This window comes from Rattus norvegicus, chromosome 13 (genome assembly GCF_036323735.1).
Source record: "Rattus norvegicus strain BN/NHsdMcwi chromosome 13, GRCr8, whole genome shotgun sequence".
Lineage (NCBI taxonomy): Eukaryota > Metazoa > Chordata > Mammalia > Rodentia > Muridae > Rattus > Rattus norvegicus.
This window is the reverse complement of record NC_086031.1, coordinates 49,622,163-49,636,242: the sequence shown is the minus strand read 5'-3', so window position 1 is coordinate 49,636,242 and position 14,080 is coordinate 49,622,163. Positions and strand designations below refer to the sequence as shown.

Below are 14,080 nucleotides of genomic sequence, written 5' to 3'. Positions count from 1 at the left end.
TACCCTTTTGGGGAAATCATCATGGCCTTATTATTATTATTATTATTTTAAAATATTTGTTTTTATTTTGTGTGCATGTGCGAGTGCATGGCACCTGTGTGCAGGTACCTGCAGAGGCCAGATGGGTGCCAGGTCCTGTGGGAGCTGGAGTTACAGACATCCAGACATGGGTTCTCTGGAAGAGCTCTTAATGGCTGAGCTGAGAGATCTTCGGCTGTCACTCAGGGTTATGTAATCCTTCCTAGAATTGCTGAATAGGGTCCTATACTGCACAATTGTAGCATAATTTGTTTATCGTTGAAGGATACAGGAGTCGCCTCCAGTTTTGTCTCAATAATAACTTTAAAAAATCATTTGCATAGAGGTTTTCTAAAGATAAGTCTTCATTTCTCTGGGATACACGGTTGTTGGATTGTATGTTTAGCTTTGGTTTTTTGAGTTTTGGGTTTTTGTTGTTGTTTGTTTGCTTGTTTTTAACACAGGGATTCCCCTGGCATGTGTTTAGTTTTTAAAGAAACTGCTAAGTCATTTTCCAAAGCGAGTAGAACTCTTAACATATCCCCGAGTGCTGTTCGAGTGACCCAGTATCTTCTCACCCCCGGCTCTGGCATTGACCATACTGTGAAATCTGGGCCATCTTGACATGTGTGGAGACATAGCTCACTGTGGCTTTAATTTCCATTTCTCTAATGGGCAGCGAGTCTGGATTTCTTTTCATGTGTTTATTTAGCCATCTGTATGTTCTCTTCCATGAAACAAGTCCTCGTTTGCCCGTTTTCTAATTAAATTGCTTGTTAATTGATGAGTTATAAGAGTTCTTTGTGAATTTGATATGCTAGTTCCTTGTTGGCTCTGTGGTTGGCAAATATTTTTTTCCTACTCAGTAGCCTTTCTGGCCCCACCCAGGCCCCCTTAACAAGATCTAATATAGATCCAAGGTCCTTAAAAAACAAAACAAAACAAAACAAGCAAACAAAACCACCAGGTTTCTCCCTCTATGAGACTCTGACTGGCCTCAAACCCAGTCTTCCAGACCGACTGCCTCAGCTTCTGGAGTGCTGGGATTTTTTAGGAATTTCAAGACTTACAAAACTATTTATACTTATGTATTTATTATGTGTTTGTTTGTTTGTTTGTTTATTGGATTGACACACACGCACGCACACACGCACTGAGCCAGACTTCTTTAATTCTGACAAAGTCTAACTCATCACCCATTTCTAATTTTATGGGCTTCTTTCAAAGTGTAGAACTCTTCACCTAGGTTCAGACCTCAAAGATGTTTTTGCATACCTTTCCTCTCAAAAATTCCACCACCCCCAACATAGCTTCATTTGTGACATTTAAGTCCACAATCTGTTCCGAGTTGTAAAAGCTGTAGCTTTTATTTGCCAGCTGAAATTGTGGCCTCGGAGGCTTACTGCTGAATCAGCTCACCCTATCTAGCTCTTTCTGAACTCTGGCTGGCTGGTTCAACTCAGCTGCTCTGGCTCAGACTCCTCTCCAAGCTGACTGATTCAATCTGGCTTTTCTCAGCTTCTCACTGAATTGCTGTGTTTGGCCTCTAGGAATCACTTTCAAACATGGCTGCTTCCTCTACAAACTAACCATACCTACATTGTTAGGGATTGAAGGCGTGCAGTAAGGGTGTGCATGCCTAGCATGCATGAAGCTGCAAGTTTGAGCCTTAGGACTGCTTTAGTGAACTGATTGAATACCTCAAAGTCAGTTGGGCACGTTTGCACGGGTCTGTTCCTGGGTGTCAGTTCTTTCCCTTCCAGCTCAAGGAGCTTCCTTTAGAATTTTTTTTTCTGGTTTATTTGCTTAATTGCCCTCTCTTTGAGAATTTCTTGATCTTTTTACTTCTGAAGGGTACTTTACTGGCTATTGGCTCCTAAGTGTTTCTTCTAGAACTCGAAAAACATGGCACCACTTCCTTCTGGCCCTCGGGGTTCTCAACAAGAAACTGAGTTCCCGGAGAGAACAGAAGAATTATGTGTTTTTTAGGAATTTCAAGACTTACAAAAATATTTATACTTATGTATTTATGTGTTTGTTTGTTTATTTATTGGATATGTGACGCACATGCACGCACGCACGCACGCACGCACCCGAGTGCACGCCAGTATACCTTCAGTGGGTGAACTAGAGGTCAGAAGACAACTTGCTGAAGTTGGTTCTTTCCTGCCACCATGTGGGTCCTGGGATTGTCCTTGGGCTGTTAAGCCTGGTGAGCCACCTACCTTCCTTTTTTTGTGTTGATATAGTCTTCTGCCATCCTCTTGCTTCAGCATCCTGAGGCCTCGTATTATGTGTCTAGCTTTCAAGACTTGTTCTCTTCATCATTTAGCTCTAAGTATTTAACTGTGGCTTGTCCTATTATAGATTTATTTGTGTTTATTATCCTTTTGGCATCTGTTGTTCCCTTAAATCTGTAAATCTCTGCCTCTTGCTTAACAATAGTTCCTTTTAAAAATCATCCCTTTCCTCCTCTCCGAGACTCCCATGACATAAAATCTAGGTCTTTTACTAAATCTCCAGAGGCCTCCAAGGCTCTTTCGGTGTTTTCTCTCTGCCATTCAGTTTAGTATTACTTGTGCTGCCTCCAGATCACTGGTTCTTTCCTCTCTCTCTCCCCCATTCAGCTCTTGATCTCATCGATGGGCCTCCATTTTTCAGCTACCGCAGTTGTAGTTAAAATGTCCCATCAGGCTCTCCTCCAGAGCCCCCATGTTCTTGACCATCAGTGCTGCTCTGGGGGCGGGGGAAGGGATGCCACCCCCTACTCATACTCTCCTGATGTCACCTTGGTGGGCCAAAGGAGGGACCTCCTTCCTGCTGGGTTGGAAGTCTGGCTGCTTGAGGTCTTCTCCACCAAGGCGGAGAAACCTAGTCAAGCAAGCAAGAAGGCATGGGAGTTCACTCCAAGAGGGTTGCTGGTGGTCGCATCACAGCACGGCAAGGGTGGGTTCTAGCTCCCTACATAGCCTTTTCCGGCACAGTGAAGGTGGAGCTATGATTTTTCCCACAGGGTTGAAAAGACTAAACAGTTCCTAACTAAACAAAAAGAAGGAGCAGACTCTTGTTGAGGTTTTCCTTGTTCATACTCTGTGGAGTTTCTAAGCAACTGGTCATTTTGTTCCAAGTTTGGGGTATATGAACCAACCAGAACAAAACAAAACAAAAAAAAAATCAAAGCCAGGAACCTCATCACCATGCTGTCCCTCCAATCCCAAGGTCCCCACCCCACCTGCCATCTCCTCGGTACTGGTCAGAGCCTCATTATGTTTGCTTTATATGTAAGTCCAGAGTTTTCAGTCTTACTTAGAGGAAGGAATCAGAAGTGCTTGTTTTTAGCTACAGTTCTTCAGAGAATCACAACCAACAGGAGACAGAAATAGACACGGATAAAAATGGATATACAAGAGGCATTTACTAGGAGTCTTGGCCAGCACAGTTACGGAGGCTGACAAGTCCCACAACAGGCTGCCTGCAAGCTGGAGACCCAGGAAGCTGGTAGTGTGGCTGAGTCCAAGTCTAAAGGCTTTGGACCTAAAGAACTCGATGGTATAAGGTTCTGTCAAAGGCCAAAGGTCTTGGGACACCAGGAGGATACTGATACAAGCCTCAGAGTCCAAATACCAGGGGACCTGGGGTCCTGATGGTAAGGGACTGGATCAGAGAGGGTTCTCCAACTTTGGGAGGGGAGAGAGAATACACATTCATTTTTTTCTCTGCCTTTTTGTTTACTTGAACCCTCAGTTAACTGAATGGTATTGTCTCTCTGGCTCTGTCTCTCTGTCTCCCTCTCTCTCTGTCTCTCTGTCTCCCTCTCTCTCTCTCTGTCTCTCTGTCTTCCTGTCTGTGTTTGTGTTTTTGTCTCTGTCTGTCTGTCTGTCTGTCTGTCTAACTGTGTATCTCTCTCTCTCTCTCTCTCTCTCTCACACACACACACACACACACACACACACACACACACACACACACACACATACAGACACAACCTGGTAATGACAACTCTTTTTATCCATGTGTCCAGATGCCAGGTTCTTCTAGAGAATTCCTAGAAATTGTATTTTACCAACTATTCCTAATCCAGTCAAGTTAACAGCTTCATCCTCCTCGAATAATTCCTTGAACAATCATTCTGGCAACACTTAAAGACAAATTTAAGTATTATTATTTGTTGTTATTATTATTATTATTATTAATTAGTATTATCATCATCACTATTTTGTTTGTTTGTGTTCAGAGACCTCAAAGTCTAGCAGAAAAAAAAGAACACCAGAGCAAAGACCACCTACTGTGTTCAATCCTCAAGTATTTCAGTTGGAGAAGTTGAGTTGCTACCAGAGCTTAAAGGGGTTTTGTTACCATCTGTCTTAGTTAGGGTTTTACTGCTGTGAACAGACACCATGACCAAGGCAACTCTCACAAGGACAACACTTAATTGGGGCTGCTTACAGGTTCAGAGGTTCAGTCCATTATCATCAAGGCGGGAGCATGGCAGTATCCAGGCAGGCACGGTGCAGGAGGAGCTGAGAGTTCTGATTTTTATCTGAAGGCTGCTAGGAGAATACTGACTTCCAGGCAGCTAGGATGAGGATCTTAAAACCCATGCTCACAGCGACACACCTACTCCAATCAGGCCACACCTCCAAATAGTGCCACTCCCTGGGCCAAGTATATTCAAAGCATGACACCATCCTACCTGGGATGGATAGAATAGGGTCAAAAGTGGCTTCTTAGAGGAGGTAGGTTATGTCTGAGCCAAATAGACAGATTTCTGGGTAGGATTGATGACATGGGGCATTCTATCAGAGGGGACAGCAGGTGCAAAGGCTTGGGGCATCAAACAGCAGGAGTCTCTGGCAGATCCCCACTGGCCCTTTTGGGTATGACCTGGGACGGTGTCTGTATGATATAACCAACCAGAGACGTTAGCAGAGATAGGGAGAGGGGGTGCAGAGGCACTGTTTACTTTGCCTACCCTTAAAGGGTTTTAAATATAAAACAATCAGTCAGATTTGCCCATCTTAGTGGTCTCCAGCGTAGTCAACACAAGAAGTAAGGAATCAGCTAGTGGGCTCCCCTTCCAGTTTAAGGGCTGGTTCAACATGCACAGTGATGGTGGAAGCAGATTGCAAGGGTGATCCAATTACTTAGGAGACAAGGGTCACAGGATGCCGTGGCTGAGGGAGAAGGGAAGAGCTTAGCTCCTGACATGTGATTCCAACTAAGGGAAAGAATGCCAGTGAGCTACATGGTGAGATCCTGTCTTCAGAATATTTTAAAAATAAGAAGAAGAACATAAGGTGGTAAGAAAGACACTCCGTGTCAACCTCCTGCCTCCACGTGCACACTCATGGGCAAGCGCACCTGAACACACGTGCCCATGTACACATATGAAATATATTGAGAGGGCCGTGAGGACTGACATAGAGCAACAAGAAAGAGCAGAGCTGCAACACACGGGTGGTCAGGGAGGAAGCATGGAAGATGACGACAGAGTGTGAGGAAGGCCGGGGCACAGGCTGGCATGCTTTTCCATCAGAAGCTACTGTTGTTATTTTTGGGAGACAGGGTTTCCCTGTGTAACCCTGCTGTCCTGGAACTCGCTCTGTAGACCAGGCTGGCCTCGGACTCACAGAGATCCACCTGTCGCTGCCTCCTGAGGGCTGGGGTTAAATGTGTGCCTCCCCACCACCCTAAAGAAACTACTTATTTACAGGAGGACTTTTGGTACAGGTGTCTGGTTACCAGGGTTACAGATCTGAGGAGCTGAGTTAGGAGGAGGAAGTAGCCAGCGTACCTAGACAGACTGGAACTGGGCCCTATGTGATCTGGAGCCATCTTGGAGGCGGCGGGCAAGCAGGGTGTCTTGGAGCTTGCTAGATGCTTTCCAAGGCAGAGCAGAGGACCGTTCCCTCTTCCTGTGTCTTGAATGTGCCTTCTGCCAGCAGAAGTCTGCTGACTCAGAGCTAACATAGTTAAGCCAGGGAGTCAGCCAACTTCTCCCTGAGGGGAAGAGCCAAAACATAGTGAGAGAGTAGATGTGGGGGGCAGTTTGCAGGACACCCCCCCCCAGAGAGGTCATGCAGCACAGTGACCATTGGCCCAGTAAGGCTGGCTGAAAAGAAGAATGTTCTCTCCAATGCTCTCCTCACTCCTCCTCTCTCTCTCTCTCTCTCTCTCTCTCTCTCTCTCTCTCTCTCTCTCTCTCTCTCTCTCTCTCTGATCCTCCTGCCTCCAGTTCTGAATTTCTGGGATTGTAGGAGTGTGCCACGAAGCCCATGCCCCTAAATTCCAAACTCATAAGCCCAGTCTGGTCTCAGGCTCTTCTCGCTGCTGGTCCTTGTCCCTCAGCGTCCCCTGCCTCCGTCCTGAGTGCTAGGCCTGAGGTCTGGCACAGTGGGTCTCAGCCATCCTCTGGCAGTCCAGCTGTCTGGATGAGGCCAAACATGGTGGCTCTGCATCCCGGGGGCTCAGCCCATTTGGTGGCTCTCAGCCTCCTCTCTGCCTGGCTGATTTCTTTGTGTGCCTTGGCCGGGCTCATGCTGCGCCAGGCCTGCCGTGTGGGTATAATAGCCCTGATCTCTGTGCTTGTCAGAAAGGAGCCAGCAGGGGCAAGGCCCCATCCAGGGCTCGTCAGCCCTGTGCCCCAGCTGTGTTAATTGCCCAAGCCCTCCAACAAGCCCACCCTGTCTCCCCTCTGCAATTAAAACAGAAAGCTCGTTATCTTTGCTGCCTGCATTATCTGTAGACTGTGCTGCGAGGCTTTCCCTCAAGTGCAGCACCTGCAGAGGCCAGCAGAGGTTGGCATTAACTCCTTCGATGCTGGAGTGAGACGACTGGAAGCCAAAGGAAGTGAGTGAGTGAGTGAGTGAGTGAGTGAGTGAGTGAGCGAGCAGGTGGGGCTGGTAGGAGGGTCCTGATGTGACCTTCAGCTAACTGGGTGACCTTGGGCAAATAGTTTGCCTTTCCTGAGCCCTGTAAATCCTCTCTCCCCTTCCCTTCTGCTCATGAAAGCTAACAGGGATGAGAAAGACGTTGTCCAGGTTGCCAGTTCGTTACTGTAGACGTCCCCAGTCTTCTATTATCATGGCTAATAATATTTTCAGGAGCCACAAGTCACACCCTGGAGATGAAGCCTGCAAGTAAGTAGACTGACAGCCAGTATTGTCAAGCCTGGGAAATTGTCAAGCCTGGAAAAGAGGAGCAGCCAGAGGCTTGAACCACCCAAGGCACTTGGATCTCACAGGATTTAGCAACCCCATTTCACAGTGTGTCCTTTAGCAAGCACTTTGCTCTAGATTCCTCCTCCACAGCTCTAGAGAGTTCTGCTTGATAGTCCCCAAAATGCTTTCCAGCTGGGAGATCTCACTGCCAACGACCTGACAGTGTGAGAAGTAGAGCGACACTTAGTGGACCACGTTGCTGGCTCCTTCATGGGTAATGTTACCTTTGTTTAAGGGAGGAAAAAACATGTTTTGGAGAGGTTAAACAAGCTGGCCAAGGTCACCCAGCCCCTGGAGAACTCCCTCAGACCTGTGCCAGGGAGGCTGTTAAATTATTGCCCTTTTTATGACAAACGTGTTTCCTTACAAGATAGAACTGCACGGGGGGGGGGGGGGGGGAGGAACAGCCTGGCATGGTGGTGCACACCTTTAATCCCAGCACTTTGGAAGCAGAGCCAGGTGGATCTCTATAAAGAATGAGGATAAGGCCCGCCTGGTCTACAGAGTGAGACCCAGAACATCGAGGGCCATGACACAGAGAAACCTGATATCAAAAAAACAAAAACAAACAAACAAAACAAAACAAAAAAACAAGGAAAGAAAGAAAGGAAGGAAGGAAGGAAAAAAGGAAGGAAGGAAGAAAAAAAGGAAGGAAGGAAGGAAGGAAGGAAGGAAGAAAGAAACCTAGTAAAAGGTGAAGGTGTTGAATATTGACACTTTCATTTCTCTGAAGCGATACTGTGATTGGGAAGGAATGAATAAGAAAGAGCTTTAGTTCCTCTGGTCTCACTGTGGGACTCTGAAAGATTGCCTAAGATATGCATGCAGACTCTTAAGGAAGTTTGCGTCATCTTTGGGTAAACTGAGGCCTGGAGATGGATCTAAAGCTAACTCGGCATCTGGTTCAGTCTGGAATGTGCCTGTGTGCAGCAGACATGACTGTGAGGTGCCAAGAGCCCTTCTGAGCCTGTTTCTAGAACGTCTTCTGCGTCCCCGGCAGCTGCCTGGGGCTTAGCTTGTCTGTGGAGCTGACAGGATGGAGCAGTCCAGATGCCTCTCCACGGGCTGGGTTCTGGACCTGCTCCTGAGCCATCCAGACACAGGGTCTGGGGAGAGTCTGAAGCAGACAGGGATAGAGGGAATCAGGGGAAATCTGGACATGCTGGGAGGAAACCCAGGCCCTGGCAATCTACCTGACGGGAGAAGTGGCCTGCATTCTTCAACCAAGGCCTCAAGGGCAAGCAAAAGGCTGCAATCCTTACTCAGCCTCTGCCCCACACCACAGCACAACGGGTAGGTAAAGGCTTCCTGGCTTGGGCTCCGTGTGTGAATAGCCATTCTGGGAATCTGATCTTGGTCTCTCCAGCTTTGGGCAGCCCCTTTGTACCTCGACCCTGACGTCAGGCTGCCTCTCTCTGGGCTTCAGAGCCCTCTATTTGTAAAGCCTCGTTTTCTCTGGAGGCTTCCTATGGAGTCCTGAAAAACCCTTAGAGCAGACAATTTCACAGTGTTCTGTGGCTTCTTACCAGGGATTCTGTGAGGAGGAGGAATATGTTGGTGAGGGGAGTTAGAGAGAGGTGATTGACAGCTAAGTTTTGGAAATGTAGCACAACCCATCTGTCTCTTAGAATCATGGCTCCGAGAGGTTTTTCTTGTTTTGTTTTTGGTGCTGGAGTTGGGTCAAGTACTTCATACATGGCAGGCAATCTGGCTACCACTGAACTACATCCCTAACCCTCTGAGAAATTCCTCATTTACGAACCCCAAAGAAAATTTGTGTTTCCACAGTATATGTATGCATATGTGTATATATGTGTATATCTCTGTGTGTATAATGTGATATATATATTTATATGCATGTTTTAAAAGGGCTGCCAGGCATCACGACATACGCCTGTAGATCCCAGCACACAGGAGGCACAGATCGGAGGATTGGTGCACGATCAAGTAAGTTCAGGCCAGCCTGAGCTAGAGTGAGATTCTTCTCAAACACATCCCCCCAAACACACACACAAGGGGGAACTCTGACAACCGCTACAACACAGAAACAAGGTGCATGGATTGATGCAGCCTCAAACGGACTAACACTGTATGAGTTAAGGGACCTCGGCAGGATGCTACTGGCCATGTGGTGAGGATGCAGCCCTCAGGACTGATAGGGACAGCTGGGTTCGCTGGACTCACCATTTCAGAGCGGCATCCATTTCCTTAGCTTGCAGTTCATGTATCTATCCCCCTAAACCCTGGGAGAGTAGTCTTACTAATCTTGCAAAATGTTGAATGAAATAAGTGTTTAAAATCTGTGTTTTACTAAACCAGCCTGTCTTAGTTAGGGTTTTACCGCTGTGAACAGACACCATGACCAAGGCAACTCTTATAGGGACTGGCTTACAGGTTCAGAGCTTCAGTCCTTTATCATCAAGGAAGGAACATGGCAGCATCCAGGCAGGCGTGGTGCAGGGCAGAGCTGAGTTCTGCATCTTCATCTGAAGGCTGCTAGTGAAGACTGACTTCCAGGCAGCTAGGATGAGGGTCTTAAGCCCACACCCACAGTGACACACCTATTCCAACAAGGCCACGCCTACTTCAACAGGGCCACACTTTCTAATAGTGCCCACGCCCTGGGTCAAGGATATTCAAACCATTGCACAGCCTTTTGTGCTTGTTGACATTCTCAGGTGTTTCCTGCCTGCAATATTCCCACAGTTGATGTCACTGACAGGATAGTCCAGGGTCATTCACGATGACTTAGGATTGACTCAATATTTTCTCATTCTTTGAATATAGAAGATCACTGAAATGCTGGTCTTAAATATTACTACTGATTGGATAGTTATTTCTGCAGATTTATTTTCTTGTTAACTACTACTTTGATTTGATACCTTATGTACTCAAAGAACCATTTATGTATAAATTAAATTTTCATGACTAAAAAAAAGAAAGAAAAAGAGAAAAGATAGTTTCAAGAGGCTTGGAGCAAGGGAAATGAAGAGAGGTGGTTTTGTTTTTGTTTTTTGCTTGTTTGTTTGTTTTATGTGTTTTTGTGTGTATGAGTATTTTGGCTGCATGTATGTCTGTGCGGTGTGGGTGTGCTTGGTCCCCAGAAAGACCAGAAGAAGCTGTCAGGTTCCCCCCTGGGTTCAGAATTACAAATGTTTGTACCTGCCATGTGAGTGCTGGGAAGAACTCAGGTCCTTGGAATGAGCAGATTCTGCAGCCCCAAAAAATTGTTTTTTTTGTTTTTTTTGTTTTTTGTTTTTTGTTTTTTTTTTTAGTGGATGCACAGTTTGTTTTGCAAGTTGAAAGGGTTCGGAAGACAGATGGCATGAGTGGCTGCATACAGTTTGAACGCATGTGGCGCTGTTTGTGTTAGTCTCCTTACGCTGCCATATCAAGGTGCCAAAAAATTTTTCTTCTTGAGATTCTGGGGTCTGGATACCCAAGAACAAAATGCCAGGGTTGGTGAGGTCTTTCTTCATGGCTTGCATGGGATGTTGCTCGCTACTAAACACTTGCTTGTTATCCTTGAGGCTCTGGGTTCCATCCCTACTGTCCCAGAAAGAAAGTAAAATGAGCAGGTATTTGAGTAGCCGTGTCTCTAAAGAAGGCACGCAGATGGCAGGTAAGCCCCAGAAGATGCCAAATGCAGGAGTCACTGGGGAGATGTCAATCAAAACATGACAGAACACCCGTCCCCCATGGCAGTGGCTATTGTCAAAAAGGTAGACAATAAGCTCTGTGGACAGGGACCTGGAGACAAGGCTTGGCAGCCGGGAATGTGTCCTGCTCTTTCAGGGGTTGGGAGGGGGGTGAGAGTCCAGCTCTTTGCACTTAGGTCAAGGGTCACCAGCTCCCAGGAGTCCCAGGGGGCTCCAAGTCTTTGACATCAGAGGGCACCTACGCTCACATGCACAAAAGGTTGAGAACACAAATTGACAATAAATATATCTTTTTTTTTTTTTTTTTAAAGGCAGTTGGCAAAATCTAAAGGAATTCGAGCCCCCGTGCACTGCTGGTGGGAGTGCAAAGCAAGAGAGTAGTAGCTTTGGGAAACGTTTTGTCAGGTCTTAAAACAAAAATACCGTTTGACTTTGACAATTTTTCAAGTATTTGTTTTTATTTGTGTGTATGTGTATTTGTCTGGGTGCATGTATACCATGTGGGTGTCCATGGAAACAAAAGGAGAGCCTCAGATTCCCTGAAGCTGGGGCTATCGATGGTTGTGGGCAGCAAGTAAGTTTAAGAGCAGTAAGTGCTCTGAACTGCTGAGTCATCTCTCCAGCCCCTGACTCAGCATTTGATTTCTGATACACACACAAGACTGTTGGAAACCCATGTCTATACAAAAACTTCACTTGTGCTCCTAGCACCAACAATTCAAAATGTGGAGATTATGTAATGACTGATCAACAGATAAAGTGCAGTATGTCCATATGTTATGATCTGAATCTAGTATGCTCCCCCACAGGTTCATGTTTTAAGCGCCGCTCTCCACCTCGTAGGCTTTTGAAGGCTGTTGGACCTGTAGGAAGTAAGGCTTAGGAGTTAGAAGTGGGTTCCTTGTTCTGCTTCCTGGTCCATGCCATGAGAGACGCCCCCATTTCTCAGTCCTGTCCCCATGCACCCCGCCCGCCGTGCCTTCTCGATCGTGACAAAGTGAGATGCTTTGAAACCGTGAACCAAAAGAAATCCTCTCTTCCCCTAGGCTGCTTCTGCTCTGCGCTGTGGCCACAATGATGCAAAAAGCAACCAGTGTACAGCACAGTGGCATAGCCTCCATTCATAAAAGTCAATATAGGATCAGCTCGTGCTACATCAAGGGTGAGCCTTGAAACCGTTATGCACATGGCATACACCAGACACAAAAGGCCATGTGCTGTGGGGAGCCTGCTTATTTTCAGAATGGACAGATCCTTTGAGACAGGAAATAAATGAGTGTTTCTTTGACCCCAGCATTTCTTTAGTTTATTTAACTGTGGATCCTTTGTAGTTCAGAGAATGATAGTGACGGTCCATTTATGTGTCAGTGGGATCACAGCAAAACACAGAAAAAGGTTCAAGTTTTCCATTCTATCCAAAGGGAAGGGGGGAGAAAACTTGATGTTGTGTGCCTCAATTTTCTCATCTATGAGTTGGGGATATTGGTACCTAGTACAGCACTTACAACAATGCCTGCCTAGCAAAAGGGTCATTGCTGTTACCTGAGCAGGTATTATGGAGTGGACCCCAAATGGCTTGACCCTCCCAAGCACCGTGAAGGGAAGACAAGGTTATTTCCATTTCACAGGTCCGGAGAGTGAGGGGGAGGGGAGGAGATATGATTAGGAAGCACCTGGCACCATGCTGGTTACAAGGACTGATGAGACAGGAAATGCATCCAGGGTCCTCTGCTTGCCAATTTCCATCCTTCTCTTCATCCCACTCTCTCCTGCCTTCCATTTTATTTTATTTTTTTAATTTTTTTGGCAGCATTTTTTTGAGGTATAATGAAATTCAACGTGCTTTTGACAAAATTACACAGTTGTTTAATTTTAATCATGATATAAAACATTTCCATTTTCCAAAAAGTTCCAAGCAGCCAGCCTCCCTCTTCCTGGTCCCTGGCACCCTCAAAGGGAAGGAGAAATCGCTATTTGCTTGGAAGAAGCTTATGCCTCATCTAGGCCAAGGGTCAGACTATGTAGTCACTGGTCATTGAGCTGGGCCAGCCACATCTTAAGGCTGAGCCACCTAGGCCTTCTTTTCCAGCACCAGAAGAGTGAAGCAGGGCGGGGTTGTGTTGGACTTTAGGCGGGCCTGCTGCAGCTCTGATTCAGTGTCTGGACCACCGATGACCATAGTGGCTCGTCTTCCTCATGGCTCCTACCTCCTGCTTCTCCCTCTCTGGCTTTATTTTCCTGGATCAGTGGCACCATCTACCCAGCTACCTATCTTTCTCCTTCGTGCCTCTCTGCCTGCTAAGTGCAGTCAGTTTTATGAGACGGATGGGAGACCACTCTGTTCCCTGCAGAATTCCTAGCCCTGGGGCAATGGTGTCCATGGCAAAGCTGACCCCACTGGCTAGATGAATGACTGGTCCAGCCCTGTGCTTTTGCCATTCTGTATAACACGTGTGTAAGAGGCAAAAACCTCTAAGGCTTTTCTCCAGCCCTGCATTCTGATTTGCTGCTTCTTAGACAATGTGGGTACCTGGGGGTGGGTGGGGAGACAGAGAAGGAAGGTAGTTTTTGTCATCCTTTAGCCTCAAGTGACAGGGTGATCCAATAAGAGCCTCTCAGTTCAGGACCCAGGAGGAAATGGACCCTGTGCATACATGCACAAGGTGTCTCCGTCAGGCCCACCTTAGCTCACTTGCAGTGTAGTGGCCTCCTGGGGGCTCCTGGTGAGGTACTGGTCCTGCTTGGCTGAACAAGCAGGATGTAGAGGAAGAGAGGATAGGAAACCATAGGGAGCTAGGCCTGCACTCAGAAGGGAAATAAGCATATGCAAATGTATGCAGATGTACGCAAATCTCTGCAGCTTTGCAGTGAGCCTAGAGGGATCTCTGGGTAGGAGCCTGCACCCCACCCTAGGTTCAACATCTCTTTTTGGCCCATTAATCTCTTCTCCCTACTTCTCCCTCTAAGTAGTGTCTGCTTCTTCACAGTGGTGTTTTCCCCCCGGACCCCATAGGGGGTCTGGGAAGATAAGAAAGCTGAGTCACCAGGCAGGGAAAGGAAGAGACACAGTTTCAAGCTGGGGATGACAGCATGGGAAAGTGGCAAGCCAGTTAACTCACTTCCTGCTTGCAAGTCTCTGTTTAGCCCTAGATGTCAAAATCACCAGCTTTCAGATGGGGCATT

The 14,080-nt window shown here is 46.8% G+C and overlaps 1 protein-coding gene across 6 annotated transcripts in view; it reads left to right on the top strand.

Annotated features, from left to right (window-relative positions):
- Window positions 1–14,080, top strand: part of Nav1 (neuron navigator 1) — a 252,363-nt gene that overhangs the window by 34,875 nt on the left and 203,408 nt on the right.